This window comes from Anas acuta, chromosome 2 (genome assembly GCF_963932015.1).
Source record: "Anas acuta chromosome 2, bAnaAcu1.1, whole genome shotgun sequence".
Taxonomy (NCBI): Eukaryota; Metazoa; Chordata; class Aves; order Anseriformes; family Anatidae; genus Anas; species Anas acuta.
Window position 1 is genome coordinate 116259038 of NC_088980.1, and position 14399 is coordinate 116273436.

The 14399-nt window shown below is 42.6% G+C and overlaps 1 protein-coding gene across 2 annotated transcripts in view; it reads left to right on the top strand.

Moving 5' to 3' along the window:
- The window catches only part of KCTD1 (potassium channel tetramerization domain containing 1), a 98445-nt gene that overhangs the window by 15824 nt on the left and 68222 nt on the right, over window positions 1-14399 (top strand). The gene's annotated exons all lie outside the window — the stretch shown is intronic.

Here is a 14399-nt window from a genome sequence, read left to right on the forward strand (position 1 = left end):
GTGTACCTATGCATTTGGGGGAAACCGTGGCATTATGTCCACAAGGCACAGGAGTTAATCTGGGTAAATCATTAACTGGCTCCAGAACAATGGCATGTGAATACAAATTCTTTGTGGGTATCGGACCTCGTTATTTTGTTCTCATCGGAGTGGTGACCTCACCATTTAGGCTTGTATAGTGTTAGTGCTCTCTAACACCATGGAAATTGAGGTACTGGAGGTTTTTAAACATGGTTATTGATCTCTGTGTGCATTAGTAGAGGTGATTCTTTTTTTACATCACATGGCTTTATAACACAAAGTTTGTGACACGTCGCTCTAATTTTTAAGTCAGAAGGCAGGTTCAGTGATACATCTCAGGAAAAAAAAAAAAAAGAGATATCTATTTGTAGCTGCACAGTGCTTTGTCTGGTGGTGGTGGTCTCATCAGAAAGGTGACTTGTGTAGGTCATCTTCATAACAATGCAACTACAATAATGGCGATGAGGCTCTGTCAGTACAATCATTGGTCAGAATAAAATTAAAATTATTCCCATTAATCAGTTGCATTAATAAAACTGTCAAAGTTAGGCTGGTCCTGAAATGGTGCAAGAAGCCTATTAAGAGAGAAAGGAAGAAACAGGAGAGGTCTGTTAGAAGTCTGTAGTTGGTCATTTTGTATTAGATGGTTAGCAGATCATTACAATTTCTTGTAGTAAATACTTTCTTCATGAAAATTGTGTTTGATGAAGTGTTGGAGAGACTAACAGAAAATAAAGAAGAGCACTGTGCAAAACATAGCACTTCTCCAGATCATTATGAAAGTTCAAAGAGGGGATGGAGAAGATGGATGGTCTTAAAATGAACTCATGAGGAAGAAAAAACAGGGGAAAAAATGAGGCAGATAAGAACAAATCATGAAATTTACTCAATAGCTGAAATAAGCAGGAGGTATCAAGTAAGCGTCTCTAGGCTGGAGTTCCTAGTGGAGACCAAATCAGGGTGCAAATCAGTGTCAAATGTTTTCCATCAGTGCACTTTCCATCCCATATTCTGTCCCCAGAGCCAGCTACCTACCCCCAGCCATCCAGCAGCCCTTCAGGAGCCCTGGCAGGTGACAAGCGGAAGGGGCATCTGTGGCTGTGATTTCTGTGGCTCAGAAGATTAATTTCCCTTCATTTAAAGATTTATCTTTTTTACGGTCCTAAGGATGACTGCTCAAATGTTCTTAATCGTGTGTCTGCTTGCCTGATGGGAAATGTGCAAGAGCATTTGGGGTCTGTGGCTTTGGTACATGGCAAATGGCAATTAACAGAACAAAATCCGCCTCTGGCAAATTAACCTTGCACAGATTCTAGAGGGGTTTTTTCATTGTTTTTGTTTTGAAGTGATTTTATTTGCTGAAGCACAGGAAATTGAGGTTATCATTTCAAAACATTTGTGGGGTTGGAGTCCTTCTTCCCTGTCAGGTGCCTGTATTTTCTAAGCCCTCCTTTCCCGCTTGTATTTGCCTAGGTGTTGGCCTGCATCCTTTAGTGTGTATTGCCTCTGATGTCTGACTCATTATGGCAACAGAAGCGTTCATGCCAGGCCCAGAAGCAGTACTTAAAAACCTGCTCCTTCAAGCTCAAAGCTAACTCAGTTTGCGGCAAATGAAAGAAATGCAATCATTTGGCACCTTGTCCATGCATTAGTTTTGAAACATGGGACCTTTCTCCTCCGCTTTTCTGAGAGCCCTTTCCTATTTGAGTAGGCTGTCATAAAGACCACTAACTCTAGGGCGTGGAGTTTAATGCTTGGGAAGGAAATGACTGGTTTATTGCATTCTTTCTTGGGCTGCCAAGCCACTTCCCCCACCTCACCTCTCAGTATATTTATTTCTCAGAGCCTTATATCCAGGAACGAAGAGACTCTCAGATTTCAAAGGGGGAAACAATCTTTCTCAGCCTTATGTTTGGGATGGAGGGGGAATTGGTAGGGCAGTGGAAGAAGAGAAGACAGAAGAGGACTTGAAAAATGAAATGCAATCTGAAAACTCAAAAACTCAAAATCAGAAGTTAAATGAATACCCCCAGATACGCTGCATTTATTTATTTATTTATTTATTTTTAATTAACACATAATCAAGGTTGTTGTTGGTCTTTTTTGTTGTTGTTGTTGTTGGTTGGTTGGTTTGGTTTAGTTGGTTTTTTTTCCTCATGCTTCTTTTTTGGGGGACATCTTGTGCTTATGAATACTGGAGGTTGGCAATGGGTGGGCACTGTTGTACCCAAACATTTCCAACGACACACAGCTGAAAGCACAGAGATTCCCCTACACATGGCCATGGGGATCAGTACTGGCAGACTGCCACAGCACATGGTGCCAATGTGAGTGGAGCATCACGGCTGTTTCGTGTCCTATGCCAAGTTGAGGAGGTGAAACCTCCCAAGGAGGCAGGCAGGGCTACGCAAAAATAATGGAAGCACTTGGAGAAGGAGGATGAGGATCATCCTGACTTTCCTACAAATATCAGCAGTGTTTTCATCTGTTTGTGTGCCCCACAGGAACAACAGAGCAGCCAGGGATTCTCCCCAAGAAGTACGGGAAGCCACCCATGCCAGGACATATGCTCAGCTCAGGGAGGAATGTTTTTTTCTCTTCCCCTACTCTGAAGCTGACAAGTGTGTGGTATTCTCTTGCCTGTTTTCGGGGCATTGCAAAGGAAAAGGGATAAAGCAGGAGGAGATATTAGAAGATCAGTGTATTTTCTCCTGCACATTTCTGTCTTTCATCTTTCCATCCTCACAAATAGAAATCTAGGAAATGGCTCACACAGCTTGGGAGGTGCAGCTTGGGAGAAAGAACAAGGGGATTTGGAGAGGGGAGGGCAGATGAGGAGGGGAAGCATTTTCTGAGCTGGGACTGTTGTGAAGTATTTCAGTTACCTGCGTGTGATGCACAAGGGAGAAGGGAAAAACTGGGGAGTTTCTCATAGGAGAACAGCATCGGAAAGGAGAGTGATAGGCATGGGACATTAATCAGCCATTTTTACCAGCATGGGGCTGGACTGCTGAGAGTGGTATCAAAGGAATAAAAACCAGAAGGGGAATGAGATGAATTTCTCCACAGCTGCATTTAATTGGAGCGAGGAATGAGAAAGTGGCAGATTTTATACCTCTTCGGGGGTTGGAAAAAAAAAAAAAAAAAGGTAAATTCAAGAAGCTTTAGTGTGCCTTAAAGCCAGACTTCCTGTTCATTTGGAGGCAAAGCAGCTCTGTCTACCAATGGAGACACTTGCAAGGGAGACACATGACTTCTGCAAGATGTGTGTCACTTGGCACCGCTGTGGTGCCTGGTTCTGTGGCACCCTCCTTCTGGCTCCGTCACACCTGTCCCTTACTCCCCATCACTGGGGCAGTAAAGTTCAAATCTAGCTGTACTACTGAGAAGCCTGTCCCTGTTCTGGGTATAGATATCACAAATATATCTCTATGTGGCTATACCATCAGGGCTACAGAAATGCTCCCACAGTGACTCTACCTGCTGGGACAGCTGATGGGGAGAAACCGCAGGCAACCAGACCACATCTTCTGTTAAAGGCTCCTCTCAGCAAAGTATCAGATGAATAGCATTCAGTCTGACATCAGGATGGCTTTACGGCTGTAAAGGTTCAGATAACTGCCAACAGACCTAGAGGATACACAGGGACTGTTGGAGTAAAACAACCTGAATTAGAGCAATTTCAGAACCAGTCCATATTCTTCTGTGGTCCAACACCAGCCCCTCTGCCTTCTCCTGTCATTCACCATTGTTCCACCTTCTTTTCCTTGGCTGACCCAAAGTAGCCGCACATAGTGGTGTTGGATCTGCTCTGAAATGGCTGAGGCATTGGTCAACAGGATCAAGAGAGGATGCTGTTGGAGAAAACAGCCATCTACTTGGTCTGGGTTTCCAGCGGTTTTTAGTTTGTTTGTTTGGGTGGGTGGGTGGTTCTTTACTCAAGAGGAATGTCCATGGTGAAGTCGTACTTCTATCTGTTCTGCCTTTACAAGTCACTGTTTGTCAGACTGGTTGTCATGAGCCCAAGCTGAGCTCTCCCAGTATGGCTGGTTTTGCAAACATGGCAGGAGATGTTCTAGAGTTCCTTCTCTTGCCTAGATCTTCAGGAATTTGGGCTCTGTATTAATGGGAACATGAAGGTCTCACATACGTTATTATGGCACATCAGCAGCTTTGGCATCCCTGCTGTTTACTGAGAACGTCATTTAAAAATAAAATGGTAAGCTGAATGACTATGTACAACAAGGGAGCTTCCTATTTCTCCCATGAGGAAACTAAGCCAAAAATGCAGATTATTCTACCAGAAAGTCTTTAACTCTTGTGCCCAGATTACTAACATTTTCCCCCTAAGGTGTCAACACTTCACAGTGAGCACAAACAACATGGCATAGATCACCACAAGGTCTCAGATGTCTGCAAACAGCTGAGACTCAGTTCTCATTTGCCCAGCCTATTTGCCAAGACATGCTTTGTTGGGAGATCCTCATGGTAGGAAGCAGAGGTGCAACCAGGGATCTTAGATTTGAGATTTTCCTTTTTCTTGCTCTTCGGATGATCCTTGAAGTAATGCCTTGCTTTAATTGGTAGCTTCCACATGACAAATGTTTCTTCTTCATTATCCAGCTGACTGTCTTCAAATTCACTATTCCAATACAATGCAATTATTGCTCATTTCTGCATACTGTTCTGTTGAGTCAGTGACATTTTATATACACTTGAGGGAAAAGATCCTCATTTAGCAGTGCATAAACCTCTTCTGTCACCCAAAACAGAAGTTTTATTATAAGTTTTTTATCTATTTTTTTTCAGTTTCCTTATTTATATTATCTTCATCTTAGTTTATTATTATTATGATTATTATTACTATTATTAATGTTAAATTTTAAAACATATCCAAAACTATAGAACACTCACAACTTTTTTTTTTTTTTTTATGTCCTTTTTGGCAAAGCAGAAGAAATTGAGAGGAATGCTTTTCTCTCAGGTTAAAATGAAAGGTAGACCCTTCATGTAGGAGAGTGCTCTATTACCTCTTAAAATGGTTGTTTATTCATAAGACTTGGTGAAACTACTCTAGGGCTGGTATTTACCACCTTTGATTTAAAAATGTATTTTTACTGACGTACTATGTGGAGGAGACTAGATTAATATAAATATCATGGTGCTTAAGTTCAGACTATGGTGAAAGATTTTGTGTTTGAAGCACTCAGAGTCAAAACTTATTTCAAAATTCTCCTAAAATTACTCCACTAAAATGTCAATAAATACTAAAAAAGTATCATTTGGGGTGTATTTCTTGTTTTAACAAGTCACCCAGCTTTAGACAAAGCCTAAGAGACTGGACAGCCATGCGGAGAGCCTGCACAAAGCCAGAATTCATCATCAGCCTGTCAGCCTGGTGGGCTTCATTTCAAGGAAGGAGCCTTTGTTCGTGGCAGTAGGGAGAGCATTCATGAAAACTCAGTCTGTGGTCAGAAAGTGGGAAGAGATGAAGACTGGGCAACTTTCTGCTATCTCCTATACACCTGTGCTTTCCAGGGGGTCAGTATCTTTCTGTTTAAGCAAGTTCTTGGAGCAGTGACTGTGCATTTCTCATTCAGAAGTGTTGTTTCCCCAACGCCAGGGTGGCTGTGTAGATTTAGTGTGGTAAAGATCCTACTGCTGAGAACAGAAACTCACGATGACTTCCCAGAATGGTACCAAGCTTCCTGGACTTCACAGACTTCTCTCTACCTGGCCCTAAATTATTCCATGCACTGGTGACCAAACTGGAATTCAGAAGACAAAATCCCATTCCTGGCTGTTTGGGATCTGACAAGTTCGTTTGGAGTGATGGGTTAACAAACCAAATTTAGAAGTTCCTTTAAAATAAAGTGCCCATCCCAAAAGTGTTACAAATTAATCCAGATACTTTGATCCCTTTAGCTTCACAAACAAAGCTCCTGTAATTCTGCCTCTCTATTTTACAGTTGACTAAGATTCCTAAATACTTAAATGTCATTACTTTCTGATGGGATAAAACTACTTAGAAAATATTACTAAACATTTTTGTGTAATCCAAACTCAATATATCTTGCTGAATAAAAGAAAAGCTCTAAAATATGAGAAATACAGTGAAAATAGAAAGAACTGAGCTAATTAAATACTATAACTACAGCTGGGCAGAATAATCCAATTGTAGTTGCTGAAAATACAGTGAAACTGAGAGTTTTTGTTAATAGTCCCAAAAGTGACATCTAGCTGCTTTTAGAGGCTAATATGGAGGTGCAGGGTAGGTAAAGCACAGAAAATATGTATTTTCCTTTACTCATCTACTGGTGTGCCAGAAAGACCAAAGGTCAGGTTTTCAGAAGTTCACTAACTCTAATTAAATTATCTACATAAGTAGCCATGTTTGCAAATGGCTAAGCACCAAGCAGCTCCCATGGAAACCGTATCAGGTGCAAGCCTGTTTGAAAGTACAGCTGGATTAAATGCCTCTACAACCGCTTCTGAATGCAGAGACTTTCAAAAAACCTGAGCAAAGTCACTGGTTCTGAGAGCTTGAAGAAAGCTGGATATGAATTTCTTGAGGTAGCTCCTTGTGATTTTCTGATTCTTCAAAACGTCTTCCCAACGAGGTAGCAAAAAAGGGCTTGCACACTGTTTGGATGGTGTAGTGTGTTTTTGTGGTGGTGGTGGGTTTTTTGTTTGGTTTGGTTTTATCTTTGCTTGTTGTTTTGATTGTGTTTGTTTGTTTGTGTTTCTTTTAACATATATAAAGAAGTCTTGAGAGGAGAAAAAAGTCAGTAATTTAGAGATCTGTCCAGAAAAACAAGTCAAATTACCAGCTCAATCCTAATGGGCACGTTGTTCAGGAAATCTCAGGAGTACCAACAACGAGTATTCAGAGTGAGAAGTCTATCTTAAAAATTATCTTAAAAATATCACAAGGATTTCTCCTCTCTGAAATTACCAAACTGCTTCTCCATCTGATGTCCAAGGTTTATGGCACAGTCATTCAAGGTTTCAAGCTTTTCTTCCTTCCAATCACTAATTTTCAACCTCTCCATTCCAACATATGGAAGAGGAAACTCCAAAAACTCTATCATGAGACTGCGCGAATTGGCAGCCCCGCTATCAAGATGTTACTGTCAAGGCCAAACACGTAGGAATGACCTTGGAATAAAGGCCCTATTATCTCTCAGCAACTCTTCAAACTCCATCCCCCGAGAAACTTCACAATTGGAATAGGATGCCGGGCTGTCTGGAAAGAGATTAAATTGTTCACAGCTGCCTGGGAATTAACAAACTTCCTCTCCTTTACGCTGGAATGCAGCATATTTGCAAGCCAGGTGGAGGATGGCATGTGAGGTTCTTGCAGGACCTCGAGTTGGCACTAAGAACCACATTTTCATGTCTGCACATATATCTGAGTTACCAGGGCTCAATAATAATTTTCTGGCAGATTACTCCTGCCCTACAGCAGGTTTCTGTGATTACTAAAGCCAGAATGAAAGCAATGGGTCTGGATTTCACACTTTATATCCTTCCACACTGAAGCTTTGATTTTAAAAACTGCTTTTTTCCTTTGACACCAATCACCAATTGTCAAGCCTGACAATGCACAGGTAAACAGTAGAGTAAACTGCAGGGACTGTCCTGTAACAGGCAAAGTGACACCCTTGCAACTTGGAGGAAATTATTCGGAATAACTTGATAAACCTTTGCCAAGATTGCTAATGGAGGGATTGTGCACTGCAAATTGCAAATGTGACCTCATTTTGTCCAAGGCAAAAAAAAAAAAAAAAAAAGAAATCATTTTTGCTTATCATTTTTTCTTGCTTATTTTAACAATGCTCATTGATCCTAAGAAGTAGCATCCTTGCTATCTAATAACTTCCTTGCCTGTAATTAGATGACCCAGTCCATGAACGTGCAAAATGCCAATGCTGAGAGTTTTCTAAATTATTTTTTATTTATTTGGTGACACATTCAGTTCTGTGAAAAGAAACTGAATTTTAGCCTTGATCACCAAATAAGGAAACTTTGGAGTGGGGACAGCTTAATCTTTCGTGAATATAAGAAGGCAAGGCTATTCAAAACAAGATATGCCTCAAGGATGGACAAAAAGCTTGTTGCATTTAAGCATTTTCAACAGCTATAGAAGTAACATTTTCATAATGCCAAACCTTCACAAAATACTGATGCTCACCAGCTGTGAGAAGGTATTTTTCATCTGCTTTAGTAATATTTGATAGGGGGGAAACAAGAGAGGTAATAACCAACGCATTCAGTCTTTTTTGTGAAACCTTGTAAGGTTTCTTTGTCTTAAAAAAGAACAATTTTGATTTTTTTTTTTTTTTATTATATTTGTCCAGGCTTTATTTAAAGAGGGCTTTACGCTCTAAAACTTAAAATACAGCTTTTTATTGCAGTTTGCACCTTCTTTGCTCCATAGTCAGTGGCTTCAAACAACAAATGAGAGTCCTGACAACACCCTGAAGATAGTACTACAATTTTTTATCTGAACTCACGTACTCATTCACTTTGTGAAAGTACTTTCACATAAAGGACCAGTCCAGTTAAAATCAGTGCACAGTTAGCTCTGCTTATCTAGTAATATTCCACCTCATTCTGTTCTACTTCTATTTTCACAATGTGAATCAAATCATGGACTGATAGAGGACGTGGCGAGGGCTGGCAATAAACAGGCTATACTTTGTTATCCCTCTATTCTTCTTCCAAATGATGTATGAATTTATTCCCTACTGCTAAAATGCTGCTTTATAGTCAGCACAGTCTGTGATACAAACCTTATGCGGACAGTTCCTGTGCGTTTAGGTCTACCAGGATAACTTGAGAGGCTTTAGCATCTCACACGTGGAGAAGGGAGTGTGGAATCTCATTGTTAGGGCAGGAAACCACTGTGACCAGATAACAGTTCAAAAGAAAATAAGTGCAAAAAATTGCACAGGCCAACATCCTACCAAGTTGAACATGGGTGAATGAAGAGAGGGGCATAAACAGGTGCTAAGCAGCTCCTGGTTTAGGCTGTACAACATCCAATTAAATGTCCTGAGCCAGCAGCAGGCAGGTGGGTCTGGGTGACAGCCTGTGCAGGGCTCTGACACTCATGAGCAGGCTGGTGACACTCTCTGTGTGCTCCGTTTGAACTCACCCAGTTTTAAAGTTGCTTGAACGGGGTTTGTGTCAGCCCAGCTGAGACAACTCAATCGAGGGAAGAAAATCCAAGCAGACAGGTCATTGGTGCTGTGGTTTTTGCTACATAAATACCTGAAAAGGAATTTCCAAATCCACAGTGACACGGACATAATACTGGTGGAAAAGGGGAATAATCAGTTTATTTCAGTCACTAAGTCAAAACAAAAGTATATTGACTGTGAATTCATGGTGTAAAGAGGCTCTAAAGCCATGAGCTGGCGGTGGGAGGAAGATTCCCTTTTCCAGGCTGTGCTGAAAGCCAGCTGTTGCCCTGTGCCCCGGGGACCCCAAGCCCTGAGAAAAGCCTGGCGTGAATGAGGGGGTTTGGGTGTAAATCCCAACCTCTGGCCCCACGCGGGAGTCGGAGAACTGAGCCCCACCTCGGAGAGACCCAGAGGCTCCAGCTCATTTGCTAGGGATGGAGAAAATAAACAAGATAAAGCAGAACCCACACAGCACAGAAACAAGTTGGAAAGTGGCATTTCTTCACGGTCTCCAAAGTAACATTTTGTTTGTTAAACTGTAAGGGCTCGAGTTTTTCTTCTTTTTTTTTTTTTTTTTTGAGAATGTTTCAGAAATCTTCTGAAGAAGCCTGGCTGCCATATAACTGTTCATTCCCCACTGAATTTATAGATTTCATCCAGCCCCCAGTTTGACTTCCAGCCTCTGCTCTTAGTTCAAAATAAATTTTTATTGCAAGATTATGAACGGAAAATAGGATTTTGAGAAGTCCATATCCAATACAGTATTAATTTATGCTCCATTACATACTACTAAAAGCACTATAAAAAGTGAAAACCCATACTTCCACAGGACTACAACACCTATAAACGAGGCTTTGTGGTTTCACGGGGATTTTTTTTTTTTTTTGAGGTTTCTCTCCAAGTTACTGGCTTGGTCCTTCCAAATTTCCTTCATCTCCATACCCCACAGAGTTTATGGACACTGCTGAGAAGGATTGAAAGCTACCCTACATTATCAGCCTGGACGGGAAGAGCTGCTCCCCTCCGCAGAGGACAAATATTATGTCCCTGCCGTACAGGACTGCTCAGCGTCAGCAGTTCCTACAAATGACTGCACAACTGCTAGAGCCACTGTACCAGCCGTGCCTTACAGAGCGGCTAATTTGTTTCAAGTGCCGTCATCACCACAGAAGCAAAGACAAACACAAGCTCAAACACAAATAAATAAAAGATTAATATATCTCCTGGCAACCTACTTCCAGCACATTTTAAAAGCCCCTTAAAACCTCTGTGCAGTGCAATGCAATTTACTACCTGACTCCCTGCAAGCTGTCTGACAGTGGTCTGTGCTTCTGGAAGCAAAGACTGCTCCAGCTGCTTGACACTGAAAATAACAACAATTCACAAAGTCTTGGCTTTTAATTTCCCGAGCACTAAGCACATGCTTTCTCGCAAAGATGATGACTCGGGTTTTCTTCATTTTACTTGGGAAACAGAGCAGTCAGAAAATGAGCCGTGTCCTCAGCAACAAAAACACTGCTTTTGTAAAAGGAAAAAAAAAAAAAAAAAAAAAAAAAAAAAGATTAAGTGAGTAATGGCCGGTACCTATGGGGAAAAAAAAGTGAGCGCACTCGCTGCAATATGCTCATGATTCGCTGCATGGGGCTTGGAAAGGGGGGTGGTTTGGTGCTGCCTTCACGTTTCACAATGTGTCGGTAGGAGCTGGCGCTTTGATATGCACAGCTACTGCTAACATTTCATAATATGACAATCTAATAGGTGAAATAGCTTCCCTGTTTTAAAATTCATTAAGAACAGCTGCAACTTAGCTCTGATGGATACATCATTGCTTTTCTTAATCAATGTCTCCTTTGTTGAGTTATATAAAGCTGTTTCATTGCCACACAGACAGGAGCCACTACTCTAAAAAAAAAAAAAAAAAAAAAAAAAGAAAGAAAAATTAAACTAAAAGATATTTAAAATCTATTATAGCATGTCAGTATCGGCTGTCCCTAGTATCAGGAAGTAATGAAACAACTGAAAATATCATATATGCAAGTAAAAGAATAAAAGAAAAATGGTATCAACATTTTGAAGTGACAATTCTGAAATGCTAAAAGAGCTTACTAAAAACTGAGTATTTCTGGGTGGAAGAAGGATTTCTAGGACATGCTTTTTCCCTAAGTGAATTTTCCAGGAGTCGCAAGCGTTATTTGCCTTCAAGTTCTATAGTGTCAGTGTGGATTTCTCATACCACCTTCTGCATAGCCTGCCTCTATGGGGAAAATAGCTTGTGTTTAGAGAACATATTAACACTTTTTAAGAACATGTTTATTGTATTTAAACTATCAGTAAAAGTGTACATGGAGAAAAGCTATTTTCCCAGCACCGTGCCATGTGGTCAGCCTTAGGGTTAACCAGCAAGCTTGTTTTAAACATCGATTTTGAAAATCTCTTCTAGATGTCTAGCCTGGATCCCAAGGAACAAGCAAGTCCAGTGGATTTTCTTTGCTGCTTGCCTTCTGGGGAATATTCCATTTTAGTGAGGCTTCATGATGAAATATGTACGGAAAAACACAGAACTGGGAAGCCTTAGATGGATCTAAGTCAAATAACCACTTACGGAGGCTACAGGAGAAGTAGCTTGTGCTTGTCTGAAGGAGAACAAGGCTGTGGAGAGCTTTAGTACAATGGTCTAATTGTCAAAGACCTCAGCTCTACTAAGCTCCATGCCTGCCAGGAGCCAGACCAGGGGCCAGGGGGAAGAGGAGCTTGAAAAAGACGTGAGGAAAGGCCTGAAACTCTTTGGTAGCATGGTTACAAGCATTACCTTTATTGTAAACCAACTGACTGTGAAAGTGGTCTTTTTTTTGTTGTTTTTTAACCTGGAATGCTAATTTTGTTGCATATAAACTGATCCCCAGGTATATGAAAGGAAGGAAAATCAGGTCTAGAGTTTCAGCCCTAGCGGGGCAGGTGCATTATTAGTGTTCTGTGGGTAATTACATCTTCTTCGCTGACAGCAGTAATGAAATTCATTCTCATGGTGTGGACAGAGCTCACATTAGAATCAGCCCCAAACCTCAAGTCAGAGGGGAGAAGGCTCTCTCTGCCTATGTGGAGCACTCTGCAGGATAAAACTTTGATTAGTGATGTGGAGGGTGGGGTAGATTTAAGTTTAATGTCATCATGCCAACCTCAATTAGATAACCTTGTGCAACTCTGGCAGTTGTGGAATGCAGTTCGATTACCTGGCGTAGCTCAAGAGCTGGAACAATAGGATTTAGACTTCTGGAATACAACTGACTAGGCTAATTTTTATCTTTAGGAACCGAGAGAGATAGACAGCTTCACGCGTATATGCAAGTAACATACATACATGTATATATACATACGCATGCACACATATACATACGCATATAGGTTATACAGGTATATAGGTTATATGGGTGTCTACCCAATTATGGTCGCCTGCAGCACCCTAAACACCTCGTTTGCTACTCTCTGATTTCCCCCTGGCTGTTGAGGTGCTTCCCAGTGATGTGTGTAATATGGATGTTCCATATATATTTTTCCCCTCCAACCTCACTGCAAGTTCTTTATGTCCTTTATACTTACTATTAGTATATTTGGCTCCATATTCATCTCCAAGTCTGTCAACATAGTTCACCTCCTGTAATCAGGAAATGGTGATTAAATGAACATCCAAGTACAGAAGCTGTCAACCTGGTGTTCATCTTTTTTTAAAGTTAAAAAAAAAAAAAAAGTTCAATTACCTTTAGTGCTCATGTGGCTCTGAAAACCAGGGAGAGGGAAAGGGAAAGGGAAAGGGAAAGGGAAAGGGAAAGGGAAAGGGAAAGGGAAAGGGAAAGGGAAAGGGAAAGGGAAAGGGAAAGGGAAAGGGAAAGGGAAAGGGAAAGGGGAAGGGGAAGGGGAAGGGGAAGGGGAAGGGGAAAGGGAAGGGGAAAGGCATCTCCACTTCTATGATCCGTACACAGAATCAAGTTCGAAGGTCATTGCCAGTCACGTCATTTTTAGCATCTCCTGGAACAATAAAGGAAACGGATCTCCACAGAAAGCGTATACGCTGCAAGCCCTGCAGTTCTGTGTCTCCTGGGATGGGCTGTTATAGCTCCTTACGGGAGTTCGGGAGCTCGTTTGGGGCATTTAGGTTTTAATGGTCTTTCTGCTTGATAGCTGTCAGTTTCAGCATCTGGTCCACCTCATCAGAAGGTCTTAGAGATTTTGACTCAGTGTTGGGTTGCAAATACCATATGAGGGGGAGCGGGGAGGGGGGGGGAGGGAGAGAGAGATTTCTATGCTCTTTATGTGCATAGGAAAAAAAAACTAGAATATATATATGCCATCGACATAATCCGCTGTCAAACTACAGAGCAAGTACAACTTCTTCAGTGCATGCAACAACTCTGACCTCCGTGTAATTACTCCGGGCTTACATCAGTGTAACAGTGCCGGCTTTCTCTTCAATTATTTTCTGGGAGTGGCAGGCTCTCTTCCTGGAGCGCTTGTTTGTCTCGAATTGGCCTCGTTTGCTCGACGATTCGCGCATCCTTTCTGCCTGCCCCTTTGCGGGGACTTGCGAGGGCAGCCGCTGCCCGGGACGCCCCGTCGGGGGCGGCCGCGGGGCTCGGGGACCGGGACCGGGGCCGGGGCCGGTGCTGAGCCCCCCCCGACCCACGATAACCCCGCGGCTGGTGCCCGGTGCTGAACAATCGCCTACGGATGAGTAAACCCCAAATGCGGTAACTCAGGCCGGCAGCTCTGCAATTAAGACTTTAATTTCAGGTGTAGCCCGGTGGTGGTAATGAATATTTATTCCAACGGAGCAAAGAGGAGAAAATCTGCCGGCCGGGGAATGGGGGAGGCTCTGGAAAAGCTCGGGTTGAGCAGCTGCGGAGCTGCTGGGGTCCCATCCAGGGTCCCAGCCCGGCCACGTCCCCTTCCCGGGGAAGGGGAAAGGGTAAAGCAGCTCCCCGACGGCTCTCCCTGGGGATGCTCGGAGCCGGTGGAGGGCAGAGCCAGGCTCCCCGGGGACTCCCCTCTGCCAAAGTCCTCATTTCCCCGCATCGCACCTTCCTGGGGGTCCCGCAAGCCCGGCGGGGGCGGCAGCCGCCTCACCGCAGCCCCGAGCCCCAAAAGCCCCGAGCCCGCCCCAGGTGCGCGTCGCGGGGCCGCCCCCGGGGCTCTGCC